The following is a 16202-nucleotide window of genomic DNA, read 5'->3' on the forward strand; positions in this document are numbered from 1 at the left end:
GAAATACTGAAAGCCTAAAATGCTCTTCACCGCTAACGACTGACAAGTTACTTCGATGAAGCCGCCTACCTGTGACACGCGGCATCCCCATTTTTCGCCAGTTATCGGGTGTGCACTGGGTGGTGGTGGTGAAAACATTTAATAACCATTAAATGGTTACTGGGAGCAGCGTCGCCTTTCGAGAAATAATCATGAAGCTTTACCTTACGGCATTTCGGCGCGGCCATCAAGTCTCATAGAAGGGCTCCGATTGACACTAAACACGAACTGCCCATCAATACGTGTAGGCAACGTATTTCAGAGGGGTAACTTCGCTTTGCTATAGCAATGCGAAGTCATGGGAAGCAACGCGCTCAGAAAGCAGAGTCCCTGAATGCGAGAAACGACAACTTTAGCGATGATACATGTCGGCTGGTAAAGTTCCACTTAAACACTAGCGCTCATTTCTCGCCTGGCGGAAAGATTCGCGGGTATACATTTCCTCCGATTCGCGCTCGTCCAGAGTACTCTGAGCGCGAAACGTGTCATGTTTGTATTTGCGCCACAATGATTGATTGATTGATTGATTGATATGTGGGGTTTAACGTCCCAAAACCACTATATGATTATGAGAGACGCCGTAGTGGAGGGCTCCGGAAATTTAGACCACCTGGGGTTCTTTAACGTGCACCCAAATCTGAGCACACGGGCCTACAACATTTCCGCCTCCATCGGAAATGCAGCCGCCGCAGCCGGGATTCGAACCCGCGCCCTGCGGGTCAGCAGCCGAGCACCTTAGCCACTAGACCACCGCGGCGGGGCTGCACCACAATGGAAGGCTGGTGGTTTCTGTTGCGTTGTGATATCATACCACAAACATGAATGAACGCGAATCAGTTGACGCAAGCAGTGAAGTTCCAACGACTCGAATCAGAATGCCCGAAACAGACAACCGACAAGTACGGTCGGTGCACACTACAGCGTATACGTAAACTCGTGTTGCGTGCGCTGACAGTTCTCGTCGGAGTTCACGCGTTCTGAGAAACTGATTATGGTGCACTATGCTCTGAAGAAGACCGGAGTCCATTCCTTTATCACTAGTGAACCGATCACCCGAGATTTTGTGTGGTACAAGGCTGCTCCTGTTCGCGCTGGCGTAAGTGCTGCAAACACGAATGCACGTACTAGTTAGAACACTGTATAGATGACATGTCTATGCTGCGTGGTGAAAAAAAAAATTCTGTACAGTTCTGAATCTGTTGACGTAAGGGTAATGACGGCTTCACGCTTGCAAACAACGGAAGACATCTTACCGAAACGCCATCGTTTCAGGGAGCAGAGCGACGAAAGCTACGAAAAAAAAAAACGAGAATATTGCTCGTTTTTCGCACGTATTCAAGTTTTTAGTGCATATACGCAGCGAACAAACTATTTCTATGTGAGTAAGGTATTTTCTGGTCCCCGCTGCATTCTCGATTGAGACAAAGTGAACATTTCTCAATCAACCATGACTGCTTAACGAGATTAGAGAGACGTGATACGACGTCGTGAAAATGGTGGACGTGCAATACCAAGGGCTGAAGCGGAGCGGCGACGGCTGCTCGCGTCCGACACTCTAGGCGCTTGAAGTCGTTCTGTTCACGCGCAGCTCGAACTAGGCATGGGCTTCGCAAGAGGTGCGGCGCGGTGGCTAAGAAAATGGTGATGATGATGATGAATAACGATGATAATGACACTACATTTACCTTGCCCTCGCAGATTGCACGATAAAGCCTCTACGATTGGAGCATTTCATTGCTATCAAAAGTCACAGTGCAACTGTAACGTCAACCATGGTTACGAGAAAGTATGCCCGAATAATAACGCGTGCGAAATCGTGTTGCCTATACGTGCAGCATAGCTTACAAGAATATCACTGCGTATCGCAAGCATGCTTGGCTGCGCGCAGTAAAGTAAAAGATGCTGACTAAAAGCTATCACTGCGCCAGGGCTGATTGACATGTAGAGCTTAACACAAAAATTGTTCTCATATGCATGCAGCTACAAATATCGAGAGTAATAAATTCGCCCAGCAATGTAATCGAAACCGAAATGTAACTGTGAACGTACAAAATCATGCTGCGTGTGCCTGTCATTCCCACTGTAAGCGGAGCCGCTCTTGACTTGTGAAACGCATCTATCCTGTTCATCTCTTCTCCCTTCCCTACAATTCACTGTGCCGTGTCGCCTTGTGGCAGACAGAAATAAGGAGCCTTCGTCATTTCTTCAGAACCACCACCATCACCACTTCGCCCCGATAAGGTCTACCAATGTCTTCTCCGATCGGGCGGATCGTCGCGATTATGCGTTTGCGAAGACTAGTCCACTCGATAGTGCGACATGAGGCCGTTCCTCCAAATGGCCTCTGTATACTTGTCGTTTACTGCACTTTACTGCGATTACCTTACTTTTACTTATACTCTCTTCACAAGCATAAGAATGGGGGGGGGGGGGGGGCTTGATATACATGTACACCATCTGCAAAAACTACCACCGGTAGTCATGTCGCAGAGGAAAGCTGATGCCTGTGTCCCCCTTCCCCCGTCGGGTTGGCGTGACCCCCCCCCCCCCCCTTGCGCCCCGAAAGCAATTTCTGACTAAGCCCCGGTCGCTCGCTATATAGCGTTGAACTTGAAGGCGAAGCTTGAGCGTTCACTAACTTTTTGGCGCTACTGTTCCAAGTTTTAAAAAGAACACAAGCTTTATATCCGGCTAAAGCTAGACAGAAACACACCATTTTGACACATATCGTGTACGCATTTTAAAAAAATATATCTCACTGATACGAACTCTATGAACGACCTTGAAATTTATGAACCGGTCTTCACACCTCGTTTCGAGCACACATCTGATTTCCAGAATGACTGAAATCTAGACATCAATTCTAAAATAGGGAGTTTTCATTCCATGGTTAAATTTTAACGTATGAAGACCGCATCGCATGCCGCACGGAAAGAATGTTTGAGAGTGGTCACGCCTTTGCTACGAACGAACTTATAAGGAAAGTAAAGTGAACATTGGGCGAAGACTGTCATGTGTGAGCCACACAGCTCACAACAGGCCCGCGTGTTTAAGGTCTCTGCTTTGAACCACATTTTGGGATGGCTTCTTATGATTCAAGATTTCAGTACGAAGGAGTCATATAGCATGTGCATGTGCAGTTTTACCGCAATTCATACGATGAAGAAAGCTAAATACCTCGCAACTCGAGACCCATCTCGGCATCTGTCTAGGCCGAAGTGACACCTGTTGAAACCTTTTGTTCGCGAAACATCTGCGTTCTTTGTGCCCAAGCGTATATTTTAAACTACACTCATGGGCGCAAATTCAGAGATGCACAAACCCTGAAGACATGCACTAAATTAAAGACAACAGTGCAGTTGCGATAAAAGAGGCCAGCTCCGAGAGTACATAGTGGCCCAGCATCCGGCATGTTCTCCGAGATATGAGACAAAGGAAATGCCGAGGCAATATTTATCGTGGCTTTTAAGACAGGACAGGAGAAGACCTACACAAGCAAAGAAGTTTTCTGTACAGACGGAATAACCTCACCTTCGCACCAATTTTATGTTTATTTCAATAGAGTGGACACATTGAAATTTTCGTTGACCACCACTCCAAGATATTCTTACTTATAAGCACGACCTTCGGTCTTCAAAATCAAACAGCGGCTACTCATATACGAGTAGCCACTGTTTGATTTCTAAGACCGAATCGAATCCGACACAATTTGATTCTACATTTGAAGTTTTGGAATAGTCGCACACCCCTGAAAACTAAACCAACAAACGCGGCCGTCTACAAAAACCATGAGGCTGCCACATGCGTTTCACTTTACTAGCGCACAATATGACAAAAACATAATTGCTTAAAAAGTGGTAATAGTTCGCGCATAGTGCAAAGAAAACTGTGCGAACCTTCATTTGGTGCTTTAAAATCATTTTTTTTCGCTCTTGTCACAATAGAAAGGCAGCGCACAGAGTGCGAGAAACATTTAAAAGAATTCAACGAAATAGGAGAGATATACAAACTGGCTGGCGTTTAGCCAAGCAAAGGGTATTGATATGTGGGGTTTAACGTCCCAAAACCACCATATGATTATGAGAGACGCCGTAGTGGAGGGCTCCGGAAATTTCGACCACCTGGGGTTCTTTAACGTGCACCCGAATCTGAGCACACGGGCCTACAACATTTCAGCCTCCATCGGAAATGCAGCCGCCGGGATTTGAACCCGCGACCTGCGGGTCAGTAGCCGAGTGCCTTAGCCACTAGACCACCGCGGTGGGGCATCGTTAAGGGGGTATAAAAAAACACGATATAGATTGCAGCCTACCCAACTCTTTTTAGCTAACCATGGGATACAGGCGATATACATCTTAAACCTGTATTTACAAGTTCTTTCACCGCCAAGAAGCTGGCAAGAGGTGTGAATGCTGTGTAGCATATATACCAAGGCTCACATTTTCCTCTTTTTTTTTTATCTTCATGGTTTTTGAAAAAGTCGACTTCATGGTGAACCCATAAATCAGCTAACCTCTATGCCAACTAAAGTTCGCGATATGAAAGGATTGCAACATAAATAGAACCAACCTCGCAACCAGGTAACAGTACTGAACAACCATATCTGCAAACATCGGCGTACCGCACGTGGAGTATCGGGCAAAGATTTCATTGCGTTCCTTCACGCCTTGTACGTGTAACATAATAGGACGATGAAGCATCGGACAACCTATCTAGATAACCTGCACGCTGCTGGTTGCTGTGCGTGCAGAACGGTTTAGCTTCGTACAAAAAGAATAAAAAGCAAAATCTGCACAAAAGCTCCGAAAGATGAATGTTTTAATGAGCTGCAGCGTTGAAAATGCGTAATAGTGCCTTCATGGAATGATGGCCTTTTAATTATTCACCATGATTAATCGCTTGTAGAGGTATTTTGAACAAATATTTTTCCGCAGTTTCCTCTCGTCTCCGTTTCGTAGAGGTTTCTTCACGCACATCGCTTAGATTCCGCTGACCGTTTGTTTTTGTGAAGTGCCAATCAGGGGTATAACGTAACCTACATTTTTTTTAAAGACTGGGAGAGGGGTGCAGGGGGTGTATGTGTCTAATACCCCTTTAGGTACGTTCATGTGTGTGCGCGTCTACATACAAAATGTAAACATTAAGAGAGGAGAGTGGGACCTTTTCCCAACCTACCACGCCCTTGGCTACACCAATGGCGCCAACAACGTACTTTCGAAACGATTTACACAAGATCAGCTACACCCGAGTACTAGCGTTAAACCCACCAAGATACTTTCTTCATTAATATCCCTGCCTTTTGACTCCCCTCCTATCATCCCTCCCACTACCACACCCGATCGGCTGAAGATACTCATGAAATAGAAGGTCGTGTTTACTATCGCTTTGTAAGCAGCCGCAGTGGTGCATGCGGTAGTTCGCGTTTCGGCAAAGGTGAAATGATATAGAGGCCCGTCGGCTGCCGGATGTCTGTGCACGTGAAAGAACGTGAGGGGGATGAGATGACCCGGAGCCCTCCACCATACGACGTCTCTCATGGCACCAGGTGCCATGGGACGTTAAACTCCACCAACCAACCACGTATTCGTCACTAACCGCTCGTCAAATATGTTGCAACTATGTACCTACAGTTAGTAATGGCAAAATTAGCAACATTTACTAACCATAAGCGGTAGTAATCTTGAATAACGACGCAGTTAACCAGCTTGAAAGCCACGAGCGTCCATGAATAAGCATCGCAAAAAAAAAAGTGTTATGCGTTTTCAATTTAAAAGCATTACGAGGCAAAAAAAAACTTGCATTTTTAATGTTTTTTTTTGCATTCATTGAAACTGCACAATGACTGCACAAGGTATACATCAAGGGGGGACTAAAACATCGCACACAACCCAATGAACAGCCCATTATGCAACTTATCTTTATGTCCTTTGAAAAATACACAGTGTGACAGTTTCGTTTACCACATGCAGTTTTTGCGATTGCGTATATGTATCAACGCGATAGCGTTCAAGAGTTTCGTTAAATTTCTGGCGTTAGCGTCGTTTATTGTGAGATACCAGTCGTGATAAATGCAAATAATAAAAATCGTGGGTCTGAGACGGAATAGAACACCATCCTTCAGCGTAGCAAGCTAGTGTTCTACCAGAGACTCGGCAGTGTTTGAGAATGTTTCGAAGAAAAAAAACACTATACGAATGTCATTTAGTGCAAAGAGTCCCCTTAATTCATGCAGTATTGCATGTTGGACGTGTGCAATCGCACCATTTGTCAGAACGCTTGAATCGCGAAGTGGGTGCGTGGTTTAAAAATCCATGCATTAGAAAGCACTCACACATAAATATAACATCAGCAGCAGCAACTGCATCGACAAAGTGTGCAGCTGTGCAGGTGCGTGCACTGCCTTACGGACACGCAGTGGGTAAAGTAAACAATGGCGTATGTGGATACTTTGCAACTGTACCTGAAGTAGTCACTCTATAGTATAGCTTGAAACGGCCATTTCAAGCGCACCACTGAGGCGTCCACCAAGAAGCGAATTAAGTTAGGCTATAATCACTGAGAAGGCATTGCGAATGGTACACGATTACTTTCTCGCATTATTTTTTTTTAAGGCGAAGCTGAAGCGTCCTTCAAGTTTATGTGTCGTTGATCGCGTCCTTCATACATATACAGCGCCATACATACAGAAACTAGAGCGGCGGATGTAAATTTCGTAATTATACCACTTATCTATGCAGCACTCTGTGTCTGGGCAGATACTGTTCAAAGAGCATATAGTGCACGCTTCAGCGAGCACTTTTCTATCTTTTTTCGGGTTCTCACCACGGTGGTATTTTTATTGTCTTTCTTTGGTGTTGAGACATAATTCTTCCACGTGGCAAATTAGTGCTACTTTCCTGGCAGAAAGGTGAAGAGTGGAGACAGGGGTGATAGGCCCTTATTGGAATAATTGACGCTTGGTTGTCGATACACTGTCGCGACACTTCGCGATGGTTAAATGGTTAAGGAGCTGGAATTTTGACTCGTCAGACTCGCTCTCCAGTGCTGTGTGCAATGAAGCAATTTGATTGTATCTTTGAGCAGAGCGTCGAACCCACTGAATTACCATATCTTAACTTCTAGTCCTTTCTTCCACTTACCTACGACTCCTCTTTATCTCTCGCTTAGGGGCGAAGCTCCCTAGGGTGTGGGTCTGTCCATCCTCCGATGGTGTGTAGCCACCGCTGGCACATACCTGAAAGAGTGGTCCTTAGAATGTCCGCTGGATGGTGGCACTTGTATATGATGAATACATGATGAAAAGATGTGAGATGGCTGTACTTGAAGTGTTCATTTTCAAGACGGACGGACGGATGGACATACAGATAGACTGACGGATGCACAGACAGACAGATGGGTCGACAGACAGGCACAGGGGTGGCCGCGCGAACAGACCTACGGACAAACGGACGGGCCGACGGAATAATGGACGTAAGGACGGACGCATGGAGGGACGCATGGAAGGAATGATTCACCGACGGTCACACGGATGGACGGACACACGAACGGACGCATGGACGGACGGAAGCAAGAACGAATGGGCGGACGAAGTCACGGACGGACTGACGAACGCTTCGCCCCACTGATCATCATTCCTTCCGTGGATATGATGTGACTCTTTTTTAACAGCAGCGCCGTTCAAGCCGGCTGTAGTTTTTTCAACGTGAACAAAACTTCGCGCTGCGATGACGTCACCGCTCGTTCTCTTGCAATTGGTAGCACAGCTGTGCACTGCTTCGTTAGGCCATATACGTTGCTCGGCCGCCAGCCCGCCTGGATACTGCGCGAAACCTCATGGTTGCGCGAGACGCGAAGTCACGGCCGACTGCGCATGTGCACCTTCACACTGTATAAAGCTAGAGCTACAATATAAAGGTATAGCATATACAGTAACTCTACATAAAACCGGTGATGAATAAGCCGCTTACCGGGAATCATGCCTCGCTGTCAATCGAGACTGGTGAACTCGACTCACTTAAAGTAGTCCACGAGGTCTTATGGCTAAAAAGGCGAGATATGAAATTGCTGGACTCGGGTTCAACTTCACTGCATTCATCACACAGATAGAGGCATCATAACTCATTAGAAAATGTTCGCCCCTTCTGTTACCTGTCGACGTTACCCAGTGAATATGGCGCTGTATTAAACAATCGGTTCCTATGTCACTGTCTCGTTAAGTCGCAGAGTCCCTTGGCAATGGCAATCTTCTGTCCCATCCTTACTTCCAAATAAACCCTCCTTTCGAGTTATACTTCGTATAACTTAGCATTACTTCTTAAGGCCAGGAGCCGCTAAAGAACGCGATCAGCTCAACTGTGCCTTTAGCCTTGCGCCACCGGCCTCCCCAGTCTTTTTTTTTTCTTACCCTTTGCCGCAGTTTTGAGGGGCCGTCCAGAAACACGTTTGCCAAGCCAACCCTTTACACCTTTACATTCGTTAGTCATCATTATATTTTCATTTTTAAAATGTTCTTCAGCTAAGTAACGTGACGACATGCGTTACGCCTAAGTATCGCCGCATTGCTCAAAACCACGCGAATTTCTATAATGAAGCTGTAAGTGAGCTGAGGCCCGTTAAACGGCATCGTAGCAACAGAACATACAAATGAACGAGAAAATGGTCAGACTATCATAATGCTTCAGCGAAACACTAATATATATAAACTAACAAACCAGTTTAATCAAGTAATTCAAGCACACGTGGAATCCAAACTATTATATCCCTCTCCGTTATAGATTCTGTCAATATTAGAGTCTATCGCAGATTACAGTGACGCAACTTATAACTGCATTGCTGTGTTTACTTTCTTTTTACTGGCTGTATTCATCGCACAGATGGTGGCATCATAACTCATTAGAAAAATGTTCGGCTCTGCTGTTACCTGTCGACGTTCCCCAGTGAATGTGGCGCTCTGTTAAACAATTCGTTCATATGTCACTGTCTCGTTAGGTCGCAGAGTCCATCGACAACGGCAATCCTCTGTCCCATCCTTACCCCCATTAAACCCTCCTTTCGGAAACACCGCTCGTCTTTTGTCTTTATCGTAAATAGCTTTATACGGCACCACGAACGGCGCACGGGAGACGAAACGCTCAATTTTCTTTACGACATGGCGGAAAATTGCGAAGGTCTTCTCGTCGCCGGCGCCGAACGATGGGAATCCACTCGCACTGGAGAACGCGCCTCCGCCGTGCAGTCAGCGTAATAGAAGCGCCCATAAAACATCGCAAACTTCTCAGAAATGAAAAGAAGCCGGGGAGGTGCAACCGAATCCCCTAGCAACAAAAATTCCGCTCGCCCATTTCCTCCGTCCCAGCACACACCGCTGCTTTCTTACGGGCCGGAACGCTTCGGCACCGCATGTATACGACATGCATGAATGATACCTGGTGTGCGCAGCCACCGTTTGCTTCAGAACGTAACATTCCCAGCTTGGGGAAAAAAAAAGAAAACATAAGTGCACGAAAGTAACAGGGGAAAAAAGGAGTATAGAAGATCTTTATACGAAACCTGACTGAAACGAAAATAAAGAAAACGAAGCCCCTAGGCTGTTTGTCTTCGCCGAAGCGAGCTGTCAAACTACACGTCAATGAAGTTAAAATACGAAGTCCTGAGTTTAAGACTGCAATGAACTTGACCTTTTACGATAGCCCTTGCGTACAGTACATCGCATGTCGTTGTGCAACCGCGATGAAGTTAACGATTGCGGCAGTTACCGGGGGGGGCGCGGAAACTTCCAATGCCTCCCACGTGTTCGCTCTCGGCAACGACAGCACCCCTTTCACCACTGGCGGTTGCCGGGCGTCCTGCTAGAACTAAATCACGAACAAAATATTTATTTCATGACGTCACTGGTGAGGTGCCGAAATAGTTGGAAAGGATGAAATATCGAGAGGAGGAGGGCTGTCGCGGAAGCCGTCCTTTGCCACTTCGCATGCAAGCAGAATGCGTTCGTGCCTTGTTTCGGGTCCGCTGGCCACTTGGGCGATGCGGCCGTTCGTACAATTTTGATTGATTGATATGTGGGGTTTAACGTCCCAAAACCACTATATGATTATGAGAGACGCCGTAGTGGAGGGCTCCGGAAATTTAGACCACCCGGGGTTCTTTAACGTGCACCCAAATCTGAGCACACGGGCCTACAACATTTCCGCCTCCACCGAGGATTCAGCGGCCGTAGCCGGGATTCGAACCCGCGCCCTGCGGGTCAGCAGCCGAGTACCTTAGCCACTAGACCACCGCGGCGGGGCTCGTACAATTTTGTTTTGTTCATTTTCTTTTTTCCTAATTTTTGTCCGTGTTTTCCGAAGAGGCGAAAGTTAAGCTGACTGATTTCTCAGTAAGATGAAACTCGATCGGCTCAAATAAAATCTCAAATAAGATGAACTTTTTTATTGCACGTTTTGTGTAAAAAAACACACAGAATGAAAATGTCAATCTGTAAAATCAGCTTTTACGTATAACTGACACGCGGACATAATGAGCAAACTTTGAATCCAGAATATTCTAAGCAATGCGAGAATATTTATTCATTGATTGATTGATTAATCGATTGATTGATCAATCGATTGATCGATCGATTGATATGTGGGGTTTAACGTCCCAAAACCATCATATGATTATGAAAGACACCGTAGTGGGTGCAAAAATTATCAACAATCACGAGTATACAGGACACCTAATATTTGACTCAATCATGTTTGTTATGATGGTGCGCATAGTTTTCCTACAGAGCTTGAGTACCAAACGAGACTGAAGTTCAGAGGCATGGAGAAGCTTAAAGCGATCAGAAGTTTTTCGAGAAAGAACGTCGCTGGAAACAGTGTTTCGGCAAGCTGGCTTGTCAAGGCAACAGCGTTACCTTGACAAAGTAAAATTCACTTGTCAAAACTTTGGCTCCATCGACATTCTCTGTAATAATATAGAAGCATTTAGTTCATCACGTGTACTTGAGTGACACTATTAGAAGTAAAGACTCACAAATTTTCAAACCGCGATTACAAAAATTTCATGAGCACGAAGCGGCCTATGACTACTTGACATCATTTGAAAACTATGTAGCCGAGCCAACTCAAAATCAAGCCTTTCGATAAGCACATTTTCCCGATAGGTGTTTGGCTGCCGTCTTCACCAATCAGTCAAGCGACACTGCAATTCTGTCAGTCCAGTCAGGCTTGCAGAGAACTGGGTTTAATCATATGTATACTCTTGCAAAATCAATACCTGCTCAAATAATTGGTACAAATTTTTGTGCTTACCCATTGCCTTTAGGAAACGCCGAAAAACCTTCGCGGACTTAGAAATGCCCGAGTTAGCACACCGCAGAGCAGCGGGAAACGTGTGTTGCCCGATTTAACCATCTTCGACGAATGTATGGTTGACTTGTTTGGCGTAGCTCACTGCGGCTTCCGTTTTCTGCCCGCCACAACTTACTTTCTTTATCTTTCCCGTAGTTTACAAGCCAACCGAGTGAGATAACAGAGCGCCATCAAACTTCTGATATCGCTGAGCGAGGAGCGAGAAAGAGCGGTGTGAAGTGCTTCCAACTCAAGTAAATCACTTCCTGCGCTTCACCTGATTTAAAATTCACAAAATAAGGAATAAGAAAGGACATATAAAACAAATGAGAAGCTGTTTGCAGGGGTAATGATTCATTTTGTAAAAACTTGTGAAAGCCAATAAATACAAACATTCACATCAACCTCCCTCCGTTCCACCAGATCTTATAAGACGCCCGGCAACCGCTACGAGCGTGCATGTTCCTGTAAACCGATACTGATTGATTTGATTTGTGGGATTTAACGTCCCAAAACCACCATATGATTATGAGAGACGCCATAGTGGAGGACTCCGGAAATTTCGACCACCTGGGGTTCTTTAACGTGCGCCCAAATCTGAGCACACGGGCCTACAACATTTCCGCCTTCATCGGAAATGCAGCCGCCGCAGCCGGGGTCTGTAAACCGATACTAGCGCTGAGTTTCCGGGCCCTGCGCTTACCGCTGACTACGAGTTTGGAACGAGCCGCCAAGTACTGGGCAAATGAGCGAAATGGAATGTTGCAACGAGGCAAAAAGAAGACAAAACAAACAAAAACGAGATACATTTTTACTTACGATTTGTTGCCTGCTTGTTTCTTTGAGTTTTTTGCGTGGCACTTGTAACAAGAGCCAGCACAAATTTGTTTTAACACAAAAAAAAAGGAAAGCTACTCAGCTTGGCTCAGCGTTAAACGAATCCAGACTATACGAAACGTTTTCTAAAATGACGCTTACAGATACATGAGTGTCGATAAGTAACGGCACTCAGTCTGTGATAGAAGTGGTGATAAGATGCATCTGTGTTGATTCAGCCAGAAAGTGCCAGACTTTTATAAGCATTGGTTGATGTGTGGGGTTTAACGTCCCAAAACCACTATATGATTATGAGAGACGCCGTAGTGGAGGGCTCCGGAAATTTAGACCACCTGGGGCTCTTTAACGTGCACCCAAATCTGAGCACACGGGCCTACAACATTTCCGCCTCCATCGGAAATGCAGCCACCGCAGCCGGGATTCGAACCCACGCCCTGCGAGTCAGCAGCCGAGTACCTTAGCCACTAGACCACCGCGGCGGGGCAAACTTTTATAAGCATCATTATGGAACAGTTTCAGCTGAATAAAAATAGCGCCAACATGCTTGCGTTATGCAACGAATGCCGGCTAGTATCGCCGAAAGTTTCTTCATTCATTTATTTTCGACAATTATGTTGACGTGCGAAATTTCTCTACCCTTATACTTCGATAAGCGGTTATTAGGGCACGCGCTTGCAACACGCGGCGATTCTCCAATGGTCTCCTGGACGCTTCGCGGCGCTGCTTGGTCAGTCGAGCGCGGCTAATCACTCTAATTAAGCGGAGCATTTGCACGCGTATGCAAATGCACCCAGACACCGCGTCGGGAATATCGTCGCAGGAAATTATTGCCCAAGCCGGCTGTCTGACCAGTGGCTTTCCCGGTATAGCCGAGCTCTTCCGCGTTCAGCAACTCATCTGTCGCCAAGCGTTCGACCCACCCCCGCATGGCTATAGTGTGCGCACCCCTTTTGTGTGCCTCGAAACGCAAACAAGAAACGAAAGAAAAATTCATTTGCGGTTCGTTGCGCACGTCTGTCGGGAATGACGGAGTGAGGATTCACGTGCTGTCAGAGCGGCGTGCCGTGCTGGGGACCTTGAAGAAAGAAAGTGGAGGCAACGAGAACGCAGTAGCTTGACACGCGACCTTGTCAGCCAGAGGAACGCCCCAATATATTTGTGCGCGCACCATGCGACTTCATTAATGGTCGACAGAGTAGGTGCGCACTTGATCGTCGCTCGCGAGCTCCTGTCAACGGCAGCCATTTCGTTTCACTCTTAAGGGAAACCTTAACCATCACACACGTATTCGTTTGATGTTGTTGACCTCGAATGGTACTGATATACTCCACTTGTCGCATAGCACAGAGGCGACGTGGCTTTCTACTACTGACAATATCTCATTTGAATAGAGCATTATAAATGGTTATGTTACTGGAACAGACTTATTTTGGATGAAAGCTCACTTACATTTGAATAGAATAGCAAGTTAGGCTATATTTAACAATTATACGATTAATGAAATTTCACTGATTTAGCAGTTCGGTATGAGTTACTCGACCCTTTTTCGACCAATCCTTCAAGATGGCTGTCAAGATTGGGTCTTTGTGATAATTGCACTTCTCTCTGCATGAAAATGTGTCATGCGATACTTTTACAATTATTAAATAATATAAGAGCCACGAAAGCAAAAGAGAGAGAATAAGGCACGAAAGCAAGAACACGAAAGGAAGACTGGATCTAGATAAATAATCTGGATAAAAACCCCAAAGTAGCAGTTATGTCATATATACCCGCACTGTCACATCGGCTGAAGAAGACAGCTCAGCGATTTGGGCTCAAAATGGTCATTTCCACTAGTAGCAGGTCAAGTATACGCTATGTTCAACGGTCAGCAAGATGCTTGACAACGTCGTGACACGTGGTTGCACCATTAACCACATAGTAATGTTCGAGCCTTCTAGGACAAAGGTTGTGTATCGCATTCCTCTGTCGAATGGACACGTTGGACAGACAGGGCGATGTGTGAACATACGCCTCTTGCAGCGAAGACCACCAGCGCACTTGGCCATGCACTGTGCTGATTGCCGCTGCGACGGAGATTCTGTACGAAGACTGCTATCGCACCACACGAGAACTGGCGGAAGCGCATCACATTTACACTATAAGGCGTCCCTGTGCATAAGCCATATCCCTCTTTGGCCCTATCGGTCGAAGAAGTAAAACTACTCGAGGAGAAGAGGTGTATTTGATGGGTGGATGGGTAATTTTGTTTTGTTCTAGTATTTGTTTTTTGCTTCGTCCACGGAACGCATGTACGGGTGTTGGGTCCGAGTTTAGATATATATTTTCTTTTCAAACAAAAGCTTTTAGTGCCGCGTGCTTGTTTCCCTTTTTTTTTTGTCCGCCTTCGTAGCGCTTCTGTTATTTAGGAATGGTTCAGTACCGACAAGCCCGCCCTTCCGTGGTATTCCTGTATTTTTACAAGCATCGTTTCGTCATCATGTCATCGTTTGCCTCACGTGTTGCCATTTTTTTTTTGCCCGATTTGTAGTCGCATTCGGTTATATAGCTTGCCCGCAACTAGTGCACAACATAAACGCTACAATCGCATATTAGCGCTGATGTCATTCATGATAGAGAAACAAAGGCGTCACGTGAGATTACACGTCACTCGCGGGGCAAGTGAACGTGCAGTTGTATCTCCGTCAGCTGTAGAACTTTCAATCAATCACTTTACTGACGCATCGTCTCACACAGATTCCGGTACGTGCGCAGAATTTTAATATTTCGTTAAAATATCCCAGTTTCCCTTTTGTGTCAAATCCAGAACGAGGCGGTACTATGAGTTAGAGAAAAGTTATAGCTTGCCGACGGTGCGTAATTGCTTTATCAGCTTTCAAAAAAAAAAAAATGCGAGCTGAGAAATGCGTTTACGAAGAAGGCTATCGTTTTTTTTTTTTCTGAATGTGCGTTTCTTTAACATTTTATACGATTTCACTTTCGACAATAATGAACGTGCAGCTAAGAGCTTACGAAATTGCTCTCTTAATAAGACATTCCGCTTCAACTATCGTTTAAGTTCCTTGCGTCAAAAAATATCAAGTTTGAACCTGCTTCAACACTTTTTTTTTACAGCGAAAGCTGTTATGAAATCACAACTCGGGTCACGCGCAGTTGTCCGCCGCCGCCACTGGTGTCCGTAATCACATCGCGCGAAATTAGAAAAAAAAAAGGTAACATCAATTACACAGCGGGGCTCAAAACCGGGTCCGCTGGGTGCCAGCTTAGTATTCTACCACTGAGCTACGACGGTGCCTGTGACTTGTTGGCAAACTTGTCTTATATAGGCCGGCTTGATGTCGGGAAATCAGTCACGTTAATACGACTTATAAAGCGTTTTAGAACAGCGAAAGCACAACCAGTCGTCGCACAATGCGAATAGTGTAACGAGTGGGCCGTCCAATGATACAACCCACTACAAAAGCTTGTTCTTGTTCTTCTATTAACTGTGGCACATACCCACTTCAGCCATTATTCCTCATCGTCGTCAGCCTCTGCATGAACAATTGGCACAAAATTCATTGCAAGTAGCAGATACCACGCTTCTCAGAAGAATGACGAAAAATAGCATAGCGAATGCATTGAAGAAGAATGGCGATTTGGGCTAGTTGGTTTGAATTCATAGTAATAAGGGCTGCAGCGCGAGCACGAATGTGCTAGAAGAAACAGACAAAGTCGAGGTACGGAACCGCAGCGCTCGTGTTGTCCTCTTTTGCCTTCCGTACCTCGACTTTGTCTGTTTCTTCTAGCACATTCGTGCTCGCGCTGCAGCCCTTATTACTATGAGCATAGCGAATGCCGGCCTACTGCCCAAAATATTTATTTAAAATGCCCTAGTGGGTATCAAGCAAGTGAGCTTGCAGTAGTTATCCAATAAGTGTTTTGAAAAGGCTCTGAAAGGCCGCTCTTCTATAGCTTTCGCTGTGACTGTGCTGCGCCTTCCGCGCA

General features: G+C 45.7%; 1 protein-coding gene across 1 annotated transcript in view; it reads left to right on the forward strand.

The window, feature by feature from the left end:
- LOC119176055 (monocarboxylate transporter 5) overlaps positions 1–16202 on the forward strand; it is a 130449-nt gene that overhangs the window by 104101 nt on the left and 10146 nt on the right. The gene's annotated exons all lie outside the window — the stretch shown is intronic.

Source organism: Rhipicephalus microplus, chromosome X, assembly GCF_043290135.1.
Source record: "Rhipicephalus microplus isolate Deutch F79 chromosome X, USDA_Rmic, whole genome shotgun sequence".
Taxonomy (NCBI): Eukaryota; Metazoa; Arthropoda; class Arachnida; order Ixodida; family Ixodidae; genus Rhipicephalus; species Rhipicephalus microplus.